This window comes from Passer domesticus, chromosome 1, assembly GCF_036417665.1.
Source record: "Passer domesticus isolate bPasDom1 chromosome 1, bPasDom1.hap1, whole genome shotgun sequence".
Lineage (NCBI taxonomy): Eukaryota > Metazoa > Chordata > Aves > Passeriformes > Passeridae > Passer > Passer domesticus.
The window spans coordinates 67,538,084-67,561,134 of NC_087474.1; the positions used below are offsets into that span (position 1 = coordinate 67,538,084).

Genomic DNA, 23,051 nt, shown 5'->3' on the forward strand with positions numbered 1-23,051 from the left:
GGTTTTCAATATAGCAGTGAAGAAGTAATTGGCAATTAAGTACATTGCCTTCTAATTTAATTCCATATTCTGTTTGTCTTGCATTATGTAAACACAAACAATCAGGACCTTGCTCATGGCCTTCTCAGCTCCATTTCAGCGCTGCTTCTTGCATGCTCTCCATGAATCACTCCCCTCTGCTCTCCCTCTGAAGTCTGGAAGCAAGACAGGCATCACGATATCTGACCTTGTTTGTGTCAGTGTTAAAGGAGTATTTGAAACCACTTGTCTTTCTCATACAGCAAAACTTTTTTATTTTCATTTTTTTGCTGCTATACAGCACAGATAGCCTGGAACATATTTCCCCTGGCATGAGATTTTTGTGCAGTTACTTTTCTGTGCCAGTTCTATTTATTTATTTAGCATGGATTTAGCCCACCTGTATATGGCTTGTATTTCCTCAGAATAATGTGTGTTAAAATACACAGATTTCTTTCTTTTCCCCTCCCCCTCTAATTCCCAATAAGTAATTTGACAAGGCTATGGAGATTAGGATCTCACTTCTCCTCACAAACTGATGTGATACTATTATCTTCAGAGGTTACGTTTCAGCTTGCACTGGAGATTAGTTGTACATCCCCAGATGTGAAGAATGATCATGACTGGACAGGTGTAATTCCACTTTTAATAATTCCAAAATATTAAACAGTATTCCATCTCCTCCACCCCCCCTTTCCAGAAATTGAGTAAAATTGAAGATCAGCGGCAGAATGATATTTATGGGGTCCGTGCCACTTACCATTCAAAATAATACAATTCCAGTTTTCTAAATAGATGGGGAAAAGGTTGCATAGAGCAGTTAACTGGTTTGGACAGCATCAAAATTGTGCAGTCTTGGCATTACTTTTGCTGACAGCTGGGTCTCTGGTTCCAGCAGCTTTCTCTCAGTGCTGTTGCTTTGGTGCTGCTTTGTGCTCCTGTTCCTTGAAGGCCATGTCATTTATGCCATTCCCGAGTCACACAGCACCCACAGCTGCAGCAGGGAGGCTACAGGCACCATTCCAATCTTCCTGAACACCCTCATCTCTAGAAGTGGGCCATAAAAGGTAAATGTGCAGCTTTGTTTCATGTCTATGCCTATAGAAGATTGGGATAGCAACCATTCCGTCTTACTCTTCCTCCTGGACTTGCTTGGAGTAAATACAACTGAGTTTGGTTTACAATCATACCTTTCTACTGCAATTGAAAACACATTTATATGGCTTTCTGTGAGGAGCTCTCTTTATACAGGTGTGTGGGTGCAGCCTCATCAGTCTTCCAGTTTAAAATTTTAATTTTCTACTTGGACCTGGTCCTGCTTCAAATGAAATTACCATCTGAAGTCCCAAAAATATCAGAGGAGTATGATTAAATGCTTTGCAGGTGTGTTTACCCATTTCTTTCCAATCCATCCCAGTATTGCTGCTATTGCTTCTGTTCCACAGATGGCAGCTTCAGTGGCAGTGACATGGCAAATATAGAAGACAAAGCATACCTCTGTTTCCCTTCTTCAGTTAGTTTAAAATTTTTTAAATATGCTTAAATGATTTTAGAAAGTAATAAGCATTAAGCCATTTGCTTACACTGCTCACCGATATCTACTTTTGTAAAGCAAAAAAAGCAGATTTAAGTGCAATACTTTAAGGGTTTTTTTTAAATCTGAAATCTGAGAAAATCTGGAATATTATCCCAGAGCTGTGAAAGGGGAAAGGATGTACCTTTTCCTTTTGATTCAGAACAGAATAATTCCTAGAGTTGTGTTGATGTTGTTGTTCTTGAATTGTTTTGATTATGTTAGCATCCCAGTTGTTGTACTGCCATGATGTTTGGTTTAGGATTTGTGTCGTCTAATCCAGAAGCTATTTTACAGGTCAATAAGATGCTTCATCTGAGTGTCAATAAGCCCTCTTCAAATACATTCAGCTTCTCAGGACTCATTTGGGACTAGCAGTCTTAGGGATAAGAGTTTATGCATGTATTAGTACATGTGTTTTACAGATGGAGAACCTGTTAAATTAGTTCACCATCGTTAAATTAGTTCATCAATGACCAAAGAAACAGTATATGGCCAGAGGCAGTAAGAACTTGCACTAAAGCTGTAATTTTATAGTTTCACCCTGGTGTCCCAGGGTCAAGCAAGTTGTTTTAGCCGCAAACTGGTACATCCCCATCTGTCTGGAAGGGACCAAGTAGAGAACTGGAAGCTTTTGCAGAAGATGTGCCTAAAATCAGGCAGGAGGTGACTTCTATATGATAAAAAGAGGAATCTGCCTAAAAGAAGGTGTCACAAAAAGGGAAAGAAAGGTGATGGTGGCTATGAACTTTGGCCACCTGGGGTATGTGTAGACTGTGGAGATGGTTATAGAAGCTTGCTCCTTGGAGACGGTGGCAGGAACAAAAGGAAACTCCTGGAAGTCTGACTCCCACTCTTCAGCTCTCGTAGCAGACAGAAATCCCAGAGATGTATAAGTGAATATGTCTGTGAAGACCGTGTTGAGCACTATTATTGTAATGCTTTTGATCGATTGTCACAGAGTGCTGCTGAGTGTGTTTTTGAAGAGAGAGAGAGGCAGATAGCAAAATTTTGGTACCTGTCATGGAGATAATTATTTTTGTAGCTGAAGGGAGGGAAAACAGGAAAGGGAAATGGAGCATCTCTTGCTTTGGGTAAAAGTGATTTTTCAAACAGGAAAATAATTAAGCTGAACTTCTATTTACATGACTTCAACTGATTCTATTCGGGGCAGCTGATCAGAACAAGGTTCTCAGAGCTAAGAAATTATACTTCAGGTAACAGTGCAGAAGGGAAGGATAATATAATTGTACCAATGACAGCAGATGCCGTAGTTTTTCCCTCAAGTTATTTGTGACTAAAGTGGTTGTGTGCATGTGCAAAATAATGATTATCTATTAGAACAGAAGCCATGTGTATACGTTACATAAATATGGCCATGTGTATATATTACATAAATATAATATTTTCTCTGTACTTATGTTCTTCTGTATAAGAAGGTATCAAAGGGAGAATTTAGAGTTTTCTGCAAACTATTTATATAAATTATGTAACATGTTGCAAGCAGGATGTACTTTTATACTAATGCCAATTTTTGAAATTATTTCAGGGGAAATTACTCAGGTTGGAAAAACACAAGAGTTAAAGAAAGCAAAAGGAAATAGAGAAAGTTACAGAAGATGTAATAGAGCTACTGTGGTGATAGCTATTGTGATGATCGCTTGTGAACACTATATCCTTTTTGTGTGGAAGTAATATTGCTGTGAGTTACAGCTCTGGTATTTCCTCTTCTGTTAGATATCAGGTTGTGGTTTTGTAATTTTGCTGAGAGTCACAGCAACGAGTTCGTATCTCTGTAATCTCTTGCATCAAGTTGCAAGAGCACAGCTGTAACAAACAGCATACAAGTCACCTTCCAATTATAGCTAAATTAAATTTTAAGGTAGTATATGCAAACCTACCCTGAAAAACAAAACTTGTTATGTACAAGGTGTTTATGTTCTTCTGGGTCTGTTTATTGCCAGAGTCACGGGTTTGGTGGAGGGGAGAGTAACTCTGCTAAGCAAGAAACTCTTAGCTACTTGGCTCTTTGATTTGCAAATGTGACCCTGGTATACATATTAACACTTAGCAAAACCGGACCCCTATGACAACAACATGTATAGTTAGATTTCAACTTTTTCCAGGTCAGATGCAAACTTATGCTGAAAACATGACCCTTTGTAGAGATCTGACCAAGCTGCCAAGCCCAGGGGCTGGCACTGACTGCAGGCCACACCATGTGCTCAGAGATTGCTTGTCTACAGAGGTAAAAAGCCACATATTGATTGGAGGTAAAAATCAACAGGAGGTTTGGAGGTAAAAATCAACATATGTCCGCCCCCGTGTTGGTATGATAAATCCCAGCAGCCACGCTCAGGCTGAAAAGGTATTTTGCTAGTGTGGGGGTTTGCCCGCTCAAAACCCCAAGGCAGAAAACATTCTATAAATGGGAAGAAATACACAGCATAAACTGGAAGCAATTTGAAAATTATATTTTTTTCTCTCAAACCAAACATAAGCACCCAACACTCTGAGATGAAAGCATAATTACTGAATAAAGATATGGTCAGGCAGCCAGAAAAATGGAAAATGAATCCAACAGTGTTAAGCTTGATCCTGCCCTGCTTTGGGAAAAAATTCATTGTGTAAATTTAACATTTCACCTCAAGTATTATATTTGCTTCAATACCGGCTTTGCGGTCTGAAGGGTTCCCCTAATCCATTTGGCTGAAAATCAAGGACAGTGAGAGACAATTAATATCAGAATGATTTCTGTGGGGTTTATTTGCACTGTTGTTCTCAGAAAAAAAAATTAAGCAAAATTCAGATTCTTGAAATGGATCATTAAACTAAGATAAGCTCTTGTATTGGCTCTTTGATTCAGAACTAAGGTTTCAACAGTAAACTGAACTTTATTTTGAAAAAAAATTACATCTCCTTTAATTTCAAATGTCAATACACAGAATTTTAAAACAGTTTAACAAAATCACTCTGAAAGTTCATTCAGATAAATGTTTAATCACCCAGCATTGTCTGGAGGCTTATGAACATGGGAATCCAGATGTGCTCTAAAAGAGCATTAAAATTTTTGTTGAAGGAGAATATGCCTTTTTTAGGGAGGAGTGAATTATCCCTACGAGTGGTCTACAGGAAGAGTTAGTGTACAGTAAGTTCCCAGTCCCACTCACTAACTTCACAGTAACTTCCTCTACATGCATCCAGGTCAGTAGAATTTATGCATTGTTAATCTTGCTATGCACATATTGCAGCACTTTGGCTACAAAGTGAATCAGAGCCCAAACAGTGAAGTTTGGCTGTGTCTGCATTAGGAGCAAGATGGTGCCGAGGGTCCAACATTTGTCTTTCAGGAGCTTTTCCTGCAGTGTAGCTGCAGTGTGTTCCCAGGGGCTCAAAGCCCATTAGTGCCTGAATCACATCTTTCAGTTCAGCTCCTGCAGAAAGACCCTGGTTGGGCAGTATTGAGCAACACACACTAAGTGGGGAGAACCAAGAATAATCTGAACTTCAGTGCTAGTGTAGACATTCTGAAACAGGGCAGGGTTTCACAAGAGGGCTAGTCTGATGGCAGCCTGGGTGTGCTGTGAGTCTGGGGTGACCAGTGTCCTGGAGATCTGCTAGAGAGTGGCTGTGGGACTCCCTGAGTTAGCAGAGAGGTTGGTATTTTTCATTTGATGGAAAAAAGAACGCAGAAAAGCACTCATCAGATTCATGCCTATGGCACCATTCAGTCTGTCATGGCATTTGATGCAGAACTAACATTCTGCACAGCATTCTGTGGTGAAGGCCACATTATAAAGACTGCATTGAGAACTAGCCCTGAAGCTTTTCTTGCCCCAGTCTGTTTGCCATGAGAAACAGTAAATTAAATAACATCCGAAATGCCAGACTCCTATATGTAATGAGCATGCAGTCCACAGAATTCACTAAGCAAGAGGTCAGTAGGCTTAGTGAATTTGCCTGGTCCTTTCAAAAGACTTTCTATTATTAATAATGTTTCCAGCTTCTTAGTGGGAGCTGAAGTTGCAGAGCTTTTGAAACAAATTTCAGGAGTCAGGAATGGATGTGCTATTTTTGGCTTCCACTTAACCACCCAACAGACAGGAATCAGGTAAATGATTTGCTCATGTTGCCATTAGTATCACGTTGCTGTTATGCATGGCATCTTTTTCACAAAAAACCAACAGAGCTACCATTCCAGCAGCTTGCAGCATAGATTAGAGAAAATGGTGAGGTTTGCCAAAGTGCTTTTGCTCTTTACATAGCAATTAAGCTCGAGAGAAAAACAGACGGCCACAGGTGGGTCTCAAGCTATACACAAACCTCAAATATCCACCTAAGCCACAGTCACCCTCTGGGATTCAGGTGGCTTTTGAACAACCAGCGGGCTGTTTGTATTGTACATTATTCACATGGATGCTAACCTATTCCTGCCTATGAAAACAGCACGTGAGAGAGCATGTGGGAGCGGCTGATGGAAGGAGGAGTTTATGGCAGTAATATGGTCAGTGTCATCTGTGAACTTTGTCACTTGTGGACTTTTTTAAAAAGTGAGAGTTAGAATCACAGTGCAGGTGCTGACATCCAGAGGAGGGTGGTTTGGAGATGAGGGAGGGAGGGAATGTGGAGGGAGGGAATTACCCCATTAATTCCATCATGGCTCACATTAGCAGTGTGTCTTTAAAAACAAAATAGGATGCTGCTAAGGATGTAAAGGAAGCTCTGGTGTATGTTACATCAGTTGTAAAATTGAATTATTTCTAAATTATTGGGTTTTTTTAAATGCCACTGGCTGAGTTATAGCACAAAGCTGAACAAAGACTGCAGTGAAGAACATGAGTAATTTCAGTGATGGGAACTGCAGAATTATTTAAGCAGATTTGTGTGGTAACTGGGGCTTTTCTCACAGTGTTTAGTCTTGAAAGAACAAGACTGGTGCCTTATCTACACTGCTTATCACATTTACTGCTTCATAGCAAGCAAGCAAAAAATTGTCAGAAAAGTTTAATGATTGAATTGCCACTAAATGAATGCCCAGAATTGTCAGTGATATTTTTGGCAACAAAGAGACCTAACCAAAACAAAATGATTTTCAGAATTCACTGAGGTGATCCTTCAGAAGCACCAGTGGGGGCTGCATCAACAGGAAGTGTCACAAAAGAGCTGTTTGCTTTCAGCTCCTTCTGTTCACACAATGAAGGAACTTCATCACAATGAAGGAACCTTCTCACTTCTACAGGGGAAACAGTTTCAGGCCAGAAGGGTGGACAAGCAAGGAGGGGAAGAGAGGCAGATATTCAAGGAGCAGCAGCCTCCTTGGGTGCCTTCAGCTCATTTTCTGAAGTGCAGCCAATTTCAGAGGAAAGTAGCTCAGGAAAAAGAAGGTGTTGTGCTGCTTGGGAGCTGACAGGCTGCCCCTCCTCAACCAATAATTAATTATCAGAGCCAGAAGATAAGGTTGCTTCTTGGCAAAATGCTTTTTGTCACATAATGGTCATGACAGAGATGAAAGTGCTTGGGAGTGCAAAACTGACTTATGTATCCAGGCTATAACCTGACCAACTGCATTCACACTGGGCAGATCTAACAATGCTTCATGATGGGGCTTTCATGAGATGAATCTCTGCAGGGAAAAAATGTCACTTGTTTTCCACTGCCCTCTTTCAGATACTTTGGACATGCAGTTTTGTTAAACAGAAACCAGCAATCCTTTTCATGACAGTATTTTTGAGCATTTTTGTTTTAATGGAGAAGTGGCAGCTCATTTAGAGCCCAAGACCATGTATGAAACATTCAAGTGAGTCCAGCTGAGACAGCTCTGGTACAGCGTGGAAGGAGGGAGTTTGCATGACTGAAGACCATCACCTCTAGCAGGTCCTCTTTCCTGTCCTCAGCTATCTGTCTTCATTAAAACCCAGGTGACAGGTTAAATGACAGCAACAACCTTTGCACTTTTCCTTTTAGTTAGTGCCTCTTTAAGTGACTCAGCAGATGCATAAGTTTCATCTTTATTGTAATAAATTTGCTGTTAAATCCTATTTCACTATTTTAGCCTGATGGTGCCATTGGTTCCTTACAGCACACATTGCAAACATCCTTTCAAAGCCCAACTAGAAATTAAAATTTATTGAACACTTGATAGACTGCCCAAAACTGCATGAAAATTGAGCGTGAGTAGTTTTAGAAGTTGGAAATGCTATTCTAAAAAATCTGACAGGTCCTCTACCCCAAAGAAAGTCAGAGAAGGATGTCCTGGTTTACAAAGATGCTAATTGGGAAGTTTAAGCAGGCTTCACTGCCATGTTACATGTGAAACTGGATGGTTAGAGCACTCAGGTCAGAGCTGTAGAGAGAATCATTGCCTTGCTGGTGGGTGGTAGGCACCATTGTGTCGGCAGTCCTGTCCCTGGTGATTTTGAGAGACTATTAATCTTGTTCCAGTGCAGAATAAAAAACCACCTAAGGTGCTGGAAACTTTTCCTGTGTTGCTAGGGAAGTTAGTGCAGTGAGGCAAGGACAATGTTTTTCTTTCTAAATCTATTCTCTAAATATTTGTAATTTCTGTAACTACTCATTGTGTGCATTCTTTATTTTCTCAAAGCAGTACTACTCAGATCTTATCTTATTCCTCAAGGGGTTCCTAAACTGTAAGCAAGCAGATTGTAGATCAATTAGCTCCATCTACTTCTTTTTATTTTTCATTTTTGTACTTAATAGCAAACAGTTGAATCTTTATCACTTGGCGCCCACTAACTTTGAAGCTGAAATACTGGGAAAACAGGGCGTTTAAGTCTTGCTATGAGAAAGAGCTACCCCAATGCAGCACAGAAAAAAAGAGGCCCTTTGCTCTCATTTGCTACACAAAGTCCATCAGCTGCAGGGGAGTTGGAGTGGCTCAGGAATTTACCATGGTAATATGAGGTTCAGACTTTGTTCCTGGAAAGGGCTGAAGTAGCTACAATAGCTGGTCTTCAACTGGCCATCAGGTGACAACCTTAACAGGGTTACAATTTTTCCTCCTACCCATATTCCCTAGGCTTATTTAAAAAAGCTAATGATAATTTCTGAGTAAGAGAAATACATTGACGTTTCCCCCCTCCATTTATGACATTACCAAAGATACTATTTCTTATTTAGTTTTCTATTTTTGAGATAAATACCATGCTCTTTATAACCCCATTGAAGCCAGCAGGTTTTTCTCAGCTTACACCTAGGAATTATACCAATTTTCTGTGTGTTTCTCACTGTGCCATTCTGCTTAGGGCAAAATTGTGGGAGAAAAAAAAGACCTCCCACAGCTGGGGAAGAGGGTCCAAGCTATCTGACTGGGAATTCATGCCACTGTCAGTCTGTCAGTGGTTTATCTCCTCATTGACCCAAAGCCCTAGGAGATACCACCTAGTTAAATCTAAAGAAGATCGTGTACCAGAGCCCCATCAGTGGGCAAACTTGACCTTGTGCTACCACAGCATCTAGCAACTAGCTTGTCAGTGGGAAAAAAAAAGCATTCAGAGGGGACAGCAATTAAAAAAGTGCAGCACAATAAAGCTCAAGATTCTTGTATGTTCTGCACATATACAGCACCATTCATCCAAATCCTTTTTTCCATCCTATTATTTAATTCAATTTATAATGATCAAACAATTGCTCAGGAGCGTGAACATGTTCATATACGGGAAGTAAATTAACTCAGTAAGTTGCTGACTAAACCAAACAAATTAATTTTTTTTTCTTGGAGAATAACATCCTGCCTATCCATTATCAAACAAAAAATACCTTTATTAAAAGCTTGCACTTGAGGTACTCTCCCTGGTACTGCACTATTTGTGACACAAACACATTAAGTTTATTACAGAAGAGAAAATTATTTCTATCTGCAAGTATTTTATAGTAGCTCTTTCTTACATACCAATTATGGGTCATTAGCTTCCAAATAAGCAATATCTGCTCACATACATGGCATGCAGCCACCTTAAAAGGGACAGTGGAGGCTCCTGCCTAATGAGGTCATCCTGGGAATTTCATGCAGCCAGGCAGCTCTGATTTGCAAGTTTACAGAAACAGAGGCTGCAGGCAGACACTTATCCATCACTTCTCAGGCTAGGCTGTACAGATGGCATTTTCTTCAAACTGTTCCACCTTGTGGTATGAAGTGTTTAATATGGAACTTCAACCTATTCTATTCCAGGCTCAACATACTCCAGAATCTGAAGAAAACTAATCTCAGCAAAGTGTTAGAGCAACATTTGCACCTTAACATTTCTTAAGCTGCAAATTAAGAGCTGCATTTGCAGCTTAACATTTCTTCAGCTGCACAGACCCTTGAAGGTATCTTCAAGCCTGCTCCTTGCCAGAAGGGTTTCAGTAAGGGTTGAGATCAGGTTCCAGCTGATAGATTTCCTGTTGGAATTTAGACACCTAGACATATAGGTGTCTCATTTTATTCATAATAAATGCTTTGCTTGTGGCACCACAAGATGCTTGTGATCTAACAGGCACTGCCGCAAGCTCCAGCACAGGCTAAGTTGTATTCAGTCTGGCACTGGATGTGCCATAATGAGACAGTAGCAAGTCACCAGAACATTGACTCAACTGACTGAATATGAAAGGAATCAGTGGTCTATCTCCAAAGGCTAAAGGCAGGTGAGAAAATAATAAAGGTCACCAAAACAAACGGCACTAAGTGGCCACTTGGCTTGACCCCTCAGCACAGTGTATCAAGGAGCTGGAGAGAGGTAGGGGCAACTGTGGCTGTGAGAGTGCAAGAGAACAGCTTCAGCCCAAGAAAAAGTAGTGCTGGCACATTCAAAGGTGTCGAAGCAAGAAAGGAGTTCAGTAAGTACTGAGCCTTCAGTGAAGCAAGGAAGAATGAATTATTTAATCCCTGGAAGATGAAAACTTGACCATAGAATAACATTTTTCTGCAGAAGATTGAATATTGAGGTATTAGGTAAACAGGAATGTACAGTTACAGTCAGAAAAAAATGTATTGTCTCAAAGAGTTATTTAGAAGAAAGAGTGAAATATTGCCAAAAAGCTGAATATTACAGAAAATCTGGAACTGACAGTGAAAGATTAGGAAAAAGTTTTATTTCTAAAATGGAAGGCACCATCTTCCAAATGGACCTAAACCCTTCCAGTTTCAGTATGCATCACACATTACTCACATTACTGGTCCACAGGTGGAGAGGACGTGAGGTGAGCCTGGTAAAGTCTGAAGGAGAGCCATCACAGAACTTGAAGCATTGAAAAAAATTGAAAAAAACATTAAAAAGCCCCCAAAGATAAAATATATCCTCAATTAAATTATAACTCAGCTAGTATGCACAAAGTCAAATGACTTCTGGCTCAGTTTCTCAGAGAAAATTAGATAGTTCTGCTCCAAGTGGAAGAAAAATGTATCCTTTGCAAATGCATTTCTCTGTGTTATGCTTTTAAGTACCAGCTTTTAAATCATGTCTGAAGAGGCCTGGGAAAGCACATTAGCACCTCTCCACAAGCACTGTTTGAACATGGTTGGCTCAGGGAGAGGGGAATGAAAGATTTCCAGACTCAGAGCAGACAAAGCCCAAAGGCTGTTGGCGTAAGTACAAAGCTAGAATAGTGATTCAAGAAAATGGAAAGAAAATGCCTTTAAAGAAGAATTCACCAAAATGACATGAAACAGCAAACAGGAAACAGGGCTTTTGAAAGCAGTTTTTCACAATTAGGTCACTGCTCTTTTGTGAATGTTGAAGGTGTTCCACAACAGGAGTCAGAAACCCGCTGAAAGCCTGTTCCAAAAACCCTTCTGGATTCCCTGGCTCACTTTTCACCATTGCAATTATCACACTGCCAGGGCAACTGATACAGCAAATTGACTGTTCACTTCCAAAGCTGCTTGCTGCTGTTCTTACAGAGTTAACTCAGGAGCTCTGGGAAGCAGCAGCGTGCCTGGAGCAGCTCACAACATCCCTTGGGGGAATGAAAGACTTACCAGCCATTTCTGTGTGTGGAGGGACACAGTGCAATGCAAAGTTATCAACTGCATTTAAAATGTCCCTCTTTTTGTGACCATCACTCTCCTTTCCCTGTCTCCAGGTGAGCAGAGTGCTTTCCTGTGCCCTGTGTTTTAAAGAACAAGCCGAGGTCCTGCATGTGTTTCTGGCTTGGTGTTTGCAGCCCCTGACAGCCAGCTCTGTCTGACAGAGCTGTTCAAGTGAGCACTAGCCAGTGCTTGCACCCTGCTCCCAGAAGGAGATTTCACATTTGAAAGGAGCGCACCACAGAGGAGGTAAGAAAAGAAATGTCTGCCAATGGGCAGGCCAGCTCCTGGAATGCATTTTAGGGAATGCGTTTCCATTTATTTTCTTTCTTCTAGCTTAAATATTTTACTATTTTCAAAAAGGAGAGCATATGAGCATTAAAAAAATGTGTGCCAAGGAGTGCACTTGCTTTTATAAGACAGCCTGCAGACAGGTGAAGTGGCACCTCAGAGGAAGAGTGATACAGGTTTCCAATCAAATCAGTCACTGAGGCTGTTTGGAGCTGGAACTGAAGCTCATCACAGGTTTAGGCAGGTCTGTGTGCAATATGGAAGATTTTCCATCTACTTCTTGAACTTAGAGTGCAGTTCTGTTTCCTGAGCCATGTTTCAGCAGTCTAGGGGTTTGGTGTGGAGCTTACTGAACATGAAAATTCGGTAAACTGTCATTGTTCTCTGTGTGATTAGTAGAGATTAATGTTGATGTATGTACCAGCATGTGACACCACTGTTTCTACAAGGATCCATTACTCATCAGCTCAACCTGTGGGATTAATTTGCTTTACTTATTACCAGGGAGAAACAAGCAAAAAGGTCAAGTTGCCCTAGCAAACTTATGCACTGTCACTTAGTAATATCACTTCAGTGGGGAATACTCACTGAACTGAGTGAGAATAGTTGTTTTTTATCTTTTGTCAGACTGATCCACTTGGTCTGTGTAATTAAAGTCTAGAACAAATGTATGTACCCTGACAGCCTCTCGCTACCTATGGACCACTTCAGTTGTGTACAGACAGTCAGGTGCCACAGTAACATTTTTTCCCATCTCATTGTTTATTTTACATTAATTCAAGGCATTTCTGACACTGTGTTTTGTTTGGTTTTTTTTTCCTGTGAGTTTGATTTTGCAGAAACAAACATTTGGAAATATTTCATGCTCTTTTAGGCCCTACAAAACTACCCTCAGCACAACTACCTGTACAGACAGGGAATACTCAGCTGAGACCTTTATGCACTTTGAATCATCTTTTTTACAGTATTTTTGCAAGCAATTCTGCAATTCAATTTACAAGTTACAAGGGATGTGAAATTAATAATGAATGGAGAATGGCTGTGATGCTGAATAGCTGTGTAGAAAAATCTTCCATAATAAAGAAGAAGGGTCAAAGGAAAGGTGTGCGCTGCTTCCACAAAATGCAGGTGTGATCTCTTAAAAAAGCCAATAATAGTAATGTGAGATGTGTGGGCTGTTTTAGTCTGTTTCTAATTGAACAGGAACACCCCTGCCCCACCTCACCCCCCATTATGAGAAGAAATATTGATAAGGAATTGTTTTGCAAGCCCTTAGAGATTTTGCAGAAATTCTTTGGTATCAGGATGGGCAGTGTGTCCTAGGGATCTGAAAGTATCCTTCTTCTCCCACTAGCCGGTGAGAATCAATGAAACCCAACTGGTCTCTGGTAGTATGGGCTAAGAAACCATGTCACAGATGTAAACTTCAGAAATTTGGCAAGGCCAAAGGCTTTCTAGAAGGTTAAAGATCAGTAAAAATTGTCCAGGGTTTTCAGATTTCCTGCTCTAGCCAGGAACACCAAGAGAGGAACAGGTGCCCTCTGTACAAGTGCGCAGGTCTTTGAAATCCTTGGGACCATTTCTGATAAAGACTGGGATATTGCAAGCAGGGAGTGCCAGAGGAGGAGATAAACTAAAGCAATATGAGTAACTGCTTTTCCACCAGTTTGTTGCTTATACAAAGATCAATGGAGAAACAAGGATAATTTCTTCCTCTTGAAACAGAAGAATTACCCTTTTTTGCAATTCTGGGACAGTATGCTTACAGGGCATCTAATTTTTTTTTTTTATTCTTGTGCATAAGATTTATAACAAAGAAAACTATAGAGGAATTCAATAATTTTTCAATAAGTTATTGGAAGAACTGAATTGCATTTCAAAAAAGAAGATTGATTTATGCTGTAAACCCAGTACTTTATCTTTCACGGAGGTGACTTCCATAGCAGATGGAACAGAACTTTGATGAATTTCCCTGCTGTCCTGTTTCTGGCGAGAACAGGTTTGATTTCTGCAGTAGCCAGGAGAGGGCTTGGCTAGGACCTGGAGATTATTCTGTACCACTTCACTGAATTTTCTGTGTGGGGGAAGTATGGAGCGGTTGGGTCGGATTTGTGGTGACCATTTTGCATTTGAATCACTCTGTGTCTCACTTGTAAACTTTTGTTGTTAATATTATTAACAATATTAACTGTTAATAACAGTTAACTGTTCGTTTGCTTCTCTCATTGATCTTTCCAGTAAATTGTTCTCATCTCAAGCCAAGATCTTTGCCTTTTGTGTCTTCAGTTCTCCACTCCAGTCAACACAGGGCAGAGTTGGAGTGGGAATGGGAAGTGAGCGATGGGCACAAGTAGAGCATGGTTTCACTGGGAGCAGTGAATTCCTAAACCATGACAACTGTAAACCCAAATAGTCATGGAGGGGCTTTGTGGAACTTCTGAAGCTAGAAAAAAGTAATTTTTATTTCCAGTATTTTGGTGTAATTTTGTCACAGAAGGAAGACCATCTATTTTTCCGTTGAAAGGCAATGTCCTTTCAGAGCCACATCATTTAACTTAAAAATGAAACAGAATGCAAAGCACAGAAATGCCATGCCTTTCTGAGTACCCCTTTTTGTCAAGGTTAATAGGTAGAAGAAACATTACAAAACAAACTGCTCTGGGAAAACAACACGTGTAATACAGATTATTCAGACAAAAGAGACTGCAATGGCCATCTCATTTGACCTCCTCCTGTTATATTTGGAGTTATTTGTAGAATATTTTTATGAGAATGCCCACCAAATCTTCATCTTAATATTATTTACTAGGGTTAAGAAATGATCACACATCTTTTGTAAGTAAATTTAGATATTGGAAACAAATGGTGGAAGTAATGACTTATAGGTTGGCAGGGACAGTAGCAGAGACATTTGTTAAGTAACATGCATCTGTTCTTTTATGTGTTTACTAATTATCTAGAGTGGAGAATAAAGAATATGTTAATTGAAGTCACTTATATATTAAATTGAGGGAAATTACTAATACAAAGAAGACATGAAAAAAATAGGATGGATCTCACCCAGACAAAAAGTACAGGGATAAAGTGAGAAAATGAGATACTATTTGTGGATTAAAACAGAATCAAAATGAAAAGTTATTCTAAATCACAAGGGGATAGAAAAATCTAAGACATGCTATCAAATAATCCTGCAAAGAAACAACATGGAAAGAATCTTAGGGGGCTGTACTTTCAATGCAGGATAATAAGGTAAAATAGCCAGAGAAATATATAATGAGACTGGAATACATAGATGAAATGTTTTCACAGGCACTCCTGGAATAGCCTGTTCACTTTTTTTATGAGATGAAGAAGATCTGATGAAAGAGAGAGAATTCTGATCAGCACAGCAAATGGATTCATCAAGGTCCAAAATTTGATTTATGAGAAAGAATGAAAAGACTTCAAAACATCTTAGATGATTAGTTAGATTAAGAGACAAGTACAGCCTAGGAACAAAGCAGCAGTCTTGAAATGCATAAAACCTATAAATAATGTTGATAAAGAGACTTCACCAGCTAATCCAAAGCAAACATAAATGAATAGTGAAACTAGGTAAATAGGAGGTCAACAGCCCCTTTCCTAACAGCACACCATTAACTTGCACAGTGATCTTGCAGGACCCATAATGAAAGAAACTCTGCTTGAAAACCTGAAAAAAAAATGTGCAAAAGGACAGCTAGGAGTGGGCAGCTTTAGCTGCACAGCTGGAAGTGGCTGGTGTCCCCCTGCCCTTCCTCTGCCCTTCACTTCTCACCAGAGGCAGCAGGGAGCCAGTTGTATGTGTAGACCCTGGTTGGTGGCATCCCTGTGCCCCTGCCCTGTCCATGTCTGGATGATTTTTTCCCACTCCCTGTGAGGCTCTTTTGGGCATGAATTAGTTTCCATAACCATTAGAAGTCAGTCTTCCTTGGTTCAAGTCTTTCCTAGACATGCAATGAATCTGTGCCAGAAGAATGGTGCTGCTCATTTCACAACTCCAGCTCTTCCAATTCCAGGTTGTCCAGAAGATGCCCATGGGTGTTCTCTTGCATGGCAAGTACAAGAGCATCTGTGGGAAAGGGTGTCAGCTGGGAGTGAGAAGCCCTAGTGAGGCAGCTGCAGAGATGAAACCTCTCCTTGGGAAGAAGTGCAGTTTTGTGTCATGTTTCACAAAGCAGAAGAGAGCAGCAGGTAAGATTTGAATGGGAGATTTGGGGAGAAAAGAGTAACACTTGGCAACCTGGCAGTCCAGAAAATGTCTTGTTAAATTCCTTGGCATTAATGTTGTGCTGAGATGTTAAGCCATACAACATCAAAAAGCAAGTTGTTGGGAGGTAATGCCTGCTCTGTCTACCTCTTTAATCTGTGAGATATTTCCCTCAAACTGAGTTTTCTCTCCAGGTCGATGTTTCCACACCAGCCCTGATTAGCATGGATGTCCCTATTTCATGTACAACACTTCCCAGCACACAGTCTCTGTTTCCCCAGACCAACTCTTCTGTAGCTGCTGGTAAGGATACAATGTTATTCATTAAACCTTTTAATAGCATGCTGCTGTCTAACATTTCATTGTCTAACAGCACCCACTGCATTAATGGTCACATAGTGTAATGTTGAATGTGCACGGTGGGAAATAACACACATAACACAGGCAGGAAGGCAATTGATTGGACAGTTTAATCCCCTGGTTTATTCCCCTGCTGCCACTGGGAAGTCAATATCATTGAGTGAACATGCCAAAGCACTATCTTGTGAGAAAACCTGTCTTTGGCGGAATATAAAGAAGTGATGAGAAGTAAAGAGAACATTAAAAGTAAAACAATACTTATATAAAACTCTGTCAGACCTGATTTAGTCCCACCAGACTTGCAAGTAGATCTTAGTTTCAGGCAGCACATTCCTACAGTAGCACCAAGCGCCTTCAAGGTTCATTTGCTGGATGAATTAAAACTCAGTGACCTTTCAATATTTTCTCTAGATAAGCCTGAATCAGAATCCCAAACCCAAACACCCCCAAATGCTGGGGACATTTGGATCTTACAGACAGATTATCAAGGTAGTTTGGGATAAGATTAGATGTTTATGGAGGAGGAAAATCTTCCAGTGCATGCACAATTTTAACATCTGCATGGAATAAGTGTGCATGTAAGGAGGGGAGCATGACTAACTGAGACAGAAGAGGAGGAATAGGTGAATATGAGCAAGAGATAAAGTTTTCCAGGCACTGGGCAGAGGAGTTTTTGTGGGGCACTGCGTGTGCCCAACAGCATCACTTCTGCAGTCCTGCTTTCCCTTCTTGTCTTTGTGCTACCAGGGAGAACATGGAAAGCTGGAAGCAAAACCCAAAAGGCTCACAATTAAAGCTGCATCTCTTACAAAAGGCTGAGAGCTAAGAGCACAAAAGATTGAAGTGTTTGTGACAGTCTTGGCATCTGAGGAGTACAAGCAGCAAGGTTAGTGAAAGCTGACAAAGCTGAACCCTAAGGACTGTTGCTCAGATATTGGAAAGAAAAGCTTCCTGGGCATCAGTTTGCTGGATGCTACTCCAGCAAAACATTACTTTAAGGAAAAGGCTAATGTTGCTAGTGTGGATATAACTAAATATCAAGAACTTTATTACAAGACAATACCAAGGAGGAGAAGTGGGAAAATCTATTGTGTGCCTTACAGCAACTATGCCTGTATGAACATTCCTACAATGACCATGGCCTTTATGTGCCAAAGGACATGAATTCCACCTGCAAGTGCACATATGCAGTTTTGTATGGAAAAGCAGGAGAGTGGGTGTTTTTTTGCCTTGTGGCACTTGCAGACAGCAGAGCAGGCAGGGGGTGTGCATCCCAAGGCTGATGCCTGTCACAGATGCTGACAGCTGAGGAGCAGCTGATTTTCCAAGGGAGTGTCCTGCATAACTGGGCAATGGGATTTGACTTGTCTCTGTTCCTTCTACCTCTGACTTGTTTGGAAATGGGATACCAGGTTGCTGCAGGCACAAAATCTGGTGGCTTTCAGAGGACTGAATTGTATGTTGGGCAGCACCACTCCCTTTCACCAAAACAATAAGAAGGACAAGGACCAACACTCCTTTTAATTCTGTTGTTTCTTGGCACTGAAGTGGGAAGAAGTAACACAGTTTTATCCCTTTTCCTTTTCTACTCTGAGAGGACATGATGGCATGTGCTGCACACATCAATATGAGATCGAGGTGCTCTCCAAAGGTGTGGCAACGACATCCCGGATCTGCTGAAATTAGTGGGATGGCAACCTTGGGCTTGTTGGGAATGCAAAACTTCCATGAGCTGTGTGTAAATGGTGACATGTGTCACAACACAAGCCTGAGTGACTCATGCTAGGATCCTATCCAGTGCTGGGCAGTTCCATCTTTGAGATAACCACTGCCCAAATATCCCAGAGAAACCCCTTCCCACTGCAGGAAGGGCACACACTGAGCACCTCTGCCAACCCCTGCAGTCAGCTGGGAGGAGCTGGAATGGCACAGGGAGCCCAGAGCTGCTCAGGAGGATGGTCTGCAGCCATGGCTACTATTCTAATTTATAATTAAAAACATTTTCATTCTCTAACAACACTGAAGATGTGTGGTGAAAACCAAGAGAAGATGTTTTGCAATGAAAAAGAAAGCTTTGCAGTGAACCGTGAAGTAGGTGTTGGGGATCCCTGGTGAGTGCAGGCTGCTTCAGGGACCTGACCAGGCACACACTGGCTCTGCTGCAGCATCCACAGGGCACTCCACACCCACATCTGTGAGCCAGTCAGAAACCATGGCAGCACAAAAGCTTTGCTGTGCTGGGTACAGCAGCAGCATAGCTAAATGCCTGGAAACATTCTAACATCCCCTGTGATGTTAGAATCAAGTGTGCCACAGAGCATCTCTGAAGCAGGGTCCATGTGGGGACAGCTAGGCAGGCCCACGTGTCACAGCAGTGACAGACCCTGTGCCAGGGAACAAACCCTTCCTGCAGCACGAAGCGACCCCTGTGCAGTGATGGTGGAGAAGTGAGTCGGTTCATGACTCCTATGGCACCCAAAACCCTTGCAAAGAGGGCAAAAGGAAGGGGCATGAAGCCCAGCAGGAACCCCTCCCCAGTGGAGGGATGCATGGAGCACAGGTGAAGGTACCCACCTAGCAAGGAGAGGCTCCCACGCATGAAGGCTTTTCCTGTAGGAGACTCAAGCCCATGCCTGGGCTCACAGGCATTGTGATTCTTAGTGAAAAAAGTGGCTAGAGAAAACAGAATAAAATTCAAATCAATTATGCTGTTCAAAGTCAGTCTCTAAATTAATCCAATTATGCAGCAGCAATCTTTGCTTAATGCCCAGAAGCTAGAAATGATGGTTAGAGCAGTCATTGGGGAAATCAGTTGATAATGACAATAACCAACAATGGAAAATGCTATTCTGAAAGTAAAGTGGTGGGTGGGGGTGGGGAAGAGGACAGAGAAAACACTCTATTATTCAACCTTCACTCAAAGTATATTGCTCAGCTATTACAGGATAATGCACCCGAGCTAACCAAACACAGTGCTGCCTCCAGGTCTCAGCAAGGAAGAAGCTGAAACTTGCTTATCGTTCTTTACTAAGGAAAGCTCCCAGCACCGTTATTATGGAAGTACAGCTCTTAATAACCATTGCACAGCTGTGTTCTGGAACAGTTTGCCCACACAATGTCTCTGCCTCTGTCAGGCAGGCTGCTAAAAGCCTATTTTTATATTTTCAAAATTTATTCTTCAAATCAACTTGGTGCAGAAGCTCAGCTTCAGGGCCTTGATGTTTTTCATAGAATGATAGAATAGTCTGAGTTGGAAGGGACCTTGAAAGCCCATCTAGTCTAATATCCTCCCTGCATTAAGCAGGGACATCTTCAACTCGATCAGGCTGCTCAGAGCCCTGCTCTGGCTTTGAATGTCCCCCAGGATGCAACATTCACAGCTTCTCTGGGTAACCTGTTCCAGTGTTCCACCTCCCTCTCCATAAGAAATTTTTTCCTTATATCTAGTCTGAATTTATCCCCTTCTAGTTTACAACCACTACCCTTTGTTCTATCCCAGCAGGCCCTGCTAAAAAGTCTGTTCTGACCTTTTATATAAGCCCCCTTTAAGTACTGAAAGGCTGCAATGAGGTCTCCCCGAAGCCTTCCCTTCTCCTGGCTGAACAATCCCAGCTCTCTGAGTCTGTCTTCATAGGAGAGATGCTCCATATTTGTGGCCCTCCTCTGGACCTGCTCCAACAGCTGCTGAGGACCCCAGAGCTGGATGCATCACTCCAGGAGGGCTCTCACCAGAGCAGAGCAGAAGGGCAGAATCCCCTTCCTTGCCCTGCTTCCCACGCTGCTTTTGATGCAGCCCAGGACAAGATTTGTTTCCTAGATGGCAAGTGCACATTGCTGCACTCCATCTCTTCACCCCCAGCCTGCGGTGGTCCTGGGGTTTGCCCTCACACATGTGCAGCACCTCACACAGTTTTTAGCATGGGTGGCCAACTGGCTTAAAGCATGAGAAGACAGAGGAGAGGCAGATGCAAACAAGAATATAGTCTTGCTCTATTCAGTCTGTGTGCACACAGGCAGCCAGCTGAACTTGGGCCTCTTGAAAGCACAGATGAACTGCATGTGGATAGTTTCAAGAAATATTTTAAAACATTTGGCCCAAAATGACAGGATAATGGAAAGGGAATAGCAAGTGGAAATTCTACTGATTGCCCTAGATGATTTTTCATCTCAGGTAGTCTTTATGGGGGCAAGAATTGTCTGAACCAAAGGATACTCATCTCATGAGTTTTGTGAGGGACTTTTATTTACGCCATTGCATTTAAGTCACTGGAGTGTGGCATGATTTGCGTCCCTCTCACCCCAAATATTCTGAATCTTGATCTAGCTTTCTTGTTTTGTAAGATACTTCATAACACAATTTCATCTTTGAGCTGTAACTCCTCTCTTCAAACTGCATCATTCAGATCCTCTCTGCTGGAAAACATATGCACCCTCCCGTGCCCAATCTCACACATCAGAACATAAAGAATATATTTATAAGATATTCAGCTCTGAAAATGATTGCATGTAATTTCTGAGGCAGTATCCTTGTTAACATTGGAAGAATCTGTTCCCAATATTGCAGCCCACGTGCTCCTCAGAAAACGTTTCTTTGAGCTGTGTCAAAATTTCACAAAAGATTTGAAGGAGTCTCATTTCAGCTCAGTGGGAAAATCTCATATTGTTTACCTCATTACACCTCGTTGCCTCAGGACTACTATTATTATTCATAGCCCCTCACATTCAAAATTGCATGTAAACCCCCATGAAGCTGTGAACTTAGCTTAAAAATCACAAGGTATTCTCATGAGCTGAGCTGCTAAGCTTTTTCACAGTACTGCCAGGACAGGATTTCAAAGTTTGCTTCACAACCTGAAGGAGTAGAGAAGAATATTCATCTTTTTCTAAAGTGCAAATTGAAATTCCTGTAGTTCACAGACTCCACTGTTTAAGTGGAAAGAGAGTTGGTAGCAGCCAGTAACAGAAGTGTGTCACAAGAGTGCTGCAGCAATATCTACAGATAAAAAGGTATTAAATGATAATGATTAGCTAAACATCTCCCAAGAAAGCCAAGTGAACATCATAGCATGAGAGCTACAAGCAGTGAGCCTTCAGTGTTGTGTTAGGAAAGCCTGCACGATGATAAGGCGGTTTTTCCTTTGTGCTCTCTAGGTTTCCAAATACTTCTACAATGACCCAGAAAAGGATCCTGAATTAGTGTTAAATTCTTACTTCTGACCTGAAAAGTGGTCCATAATAGCTTCCAGAGATGCCAGAGAGCACCTCCTCGACCCTCGTGAGCTTCTTGGAGGGCTCCAGGGTTTTCATCAAGGGAGACAAAGCAGTTTCCACTCAGTAGCAGCTGCCTGTCTGGGAGCTCCATGGTGTCCCACAGCCCTTTGCAGCACAAAGACACCAAGGAATGGGGAGATCTAAGAAAAGCAACACCTTTTGTGCCCCTAATGTCATGAGCTGGATTCCAGATGAGGCTGCTGGGGGATGGAGCTCATGCTGACTGTGAGGACCTGCTCCACCCAAACCCAGGCAGAGACCTGCAGGGGCTGTCTCATGGAATTACAGAATGGTTTAGGTTGGAAAAGGCTTCTTAGCTCATTGAACCTGCTAACCCAGCACTGCCAAGTCCACCACTGAACAGTTTCCTGGTGCCCGGACAGCCTGTTCCAATGCCTGACCATCTTTTTTGTAAATAATTTTTTCCTAAGATCCAAGTAAACCTCCTCCGGCACAACACAGTGCATTCGTCTTGTCATATCCCTTGCTGCTTGGGAAAAGAAACCATCCTCCACCTGGCTACACCCTCCTTTCAGGCACTTGTAGAGTGATAAAATCTCTCCTGAGCCTCCTTTTCTCCAGACTAAATAATCCCAGCTCCCTCAGCCACTCCTCATTGGACTTGTCCTCTGGACCCTTCACCAGATGGACTGCCCTTCTCTGGACACGCTGCAGCACCTCAGTGGCAGTGCTGTAGCGAGGGGCCCGAAATGTCCCACTCCGGGCTGGCTGCGCTCCGAGGGGCTGAGCGGCAGCCGAGGGGCAGGCTGTCCCTCTCCAGCACGGGCAGCGTTTCTGTGATTTGCTCTCTGAAAGCAGCAGCTGTTTCTGCGCTGCCACTCGTGTCTCAGCCTGTGCTGCACCGCAGCAAAGCACCGCGGCCAGGGCTCTTTTGAGCACCGCACCTTTTCGGGAGCAGCCGCTGCGGCCCGGCCGCAGGGCGCTGGGCTCGCCTCACACCGAGCCGGCGGGCGGGGGGGAGGCCGCGCTGTGTCTGCGAGGAGAGAGCTCGGCTGGGGCAGGGACGTGGCACCGGGGCAAGAGGAATCTATTAACCCTGGGGAAGCAGAGAGCAGCTGGAGGCTGCAGGCGGTCCCGTAATGAGGTAAACGATATAAGCTGGGGATCAAACAGGAATTACTCACGGACTTGTTCCTCAGCGCTTCCACTTCGGCTGTTAGAGCCTCTGCCTCACAGATGTCAAATGCAGGCAATTTAAAGCTACCTAAAGCCACAGCTGAAATTAACCCCTGCTGTGTCCCAGTCTGCACCTGCAGGCACCCTCC

At 42.3% G+C, this 23,051-nt stretch overlaps 2 long non-coding RNA genes across 3 annotated transcripts in view; one reads left to right on the forward strand and one right to left on the reverse strand.

Moving 5' to 3' along the window:
* LOC135301887 (uncharacterized) overlaps positions 1-23,051 on the forward strand; it is a 31,174-nt gene that overhangs the window by 914 nt on the left and 7,209 nt on the right. Inside the window, exons 2-5 of one of the 2 annotated variants that reach the window (XR_010363623.1) lie at positions 11,672-11,864; positions 15,944-16,118; positions 16,329-16,437; positions 17,242-17,380. This is a non-coding gene — a long non-coding RNA (uncharacterized LOC135301887). The remainder of the gene's footprint in view (positions 1-11,671; positions 11,865-15,943; positions 16,119-16,328; positions 16,438-17,241; positions 17,381-23,051) is intronic. The other variant, XR_010363625.1, reaches the window with a different exon arrangement.
* LOC135301892 (uncharacterized) lies at positions 822-22,870 on the reverse strand. The gene is made up of 3 exons (XR_010363635.1): positions 21,713-22,870; positions 19,069-19,167; positions 822-2,497 (listed from the first exon to the last, which is right to left on the reverse strand). It is a non-coding gene; the product is annotated as an uncharacterized LOC135301892 (long non-coding RNA).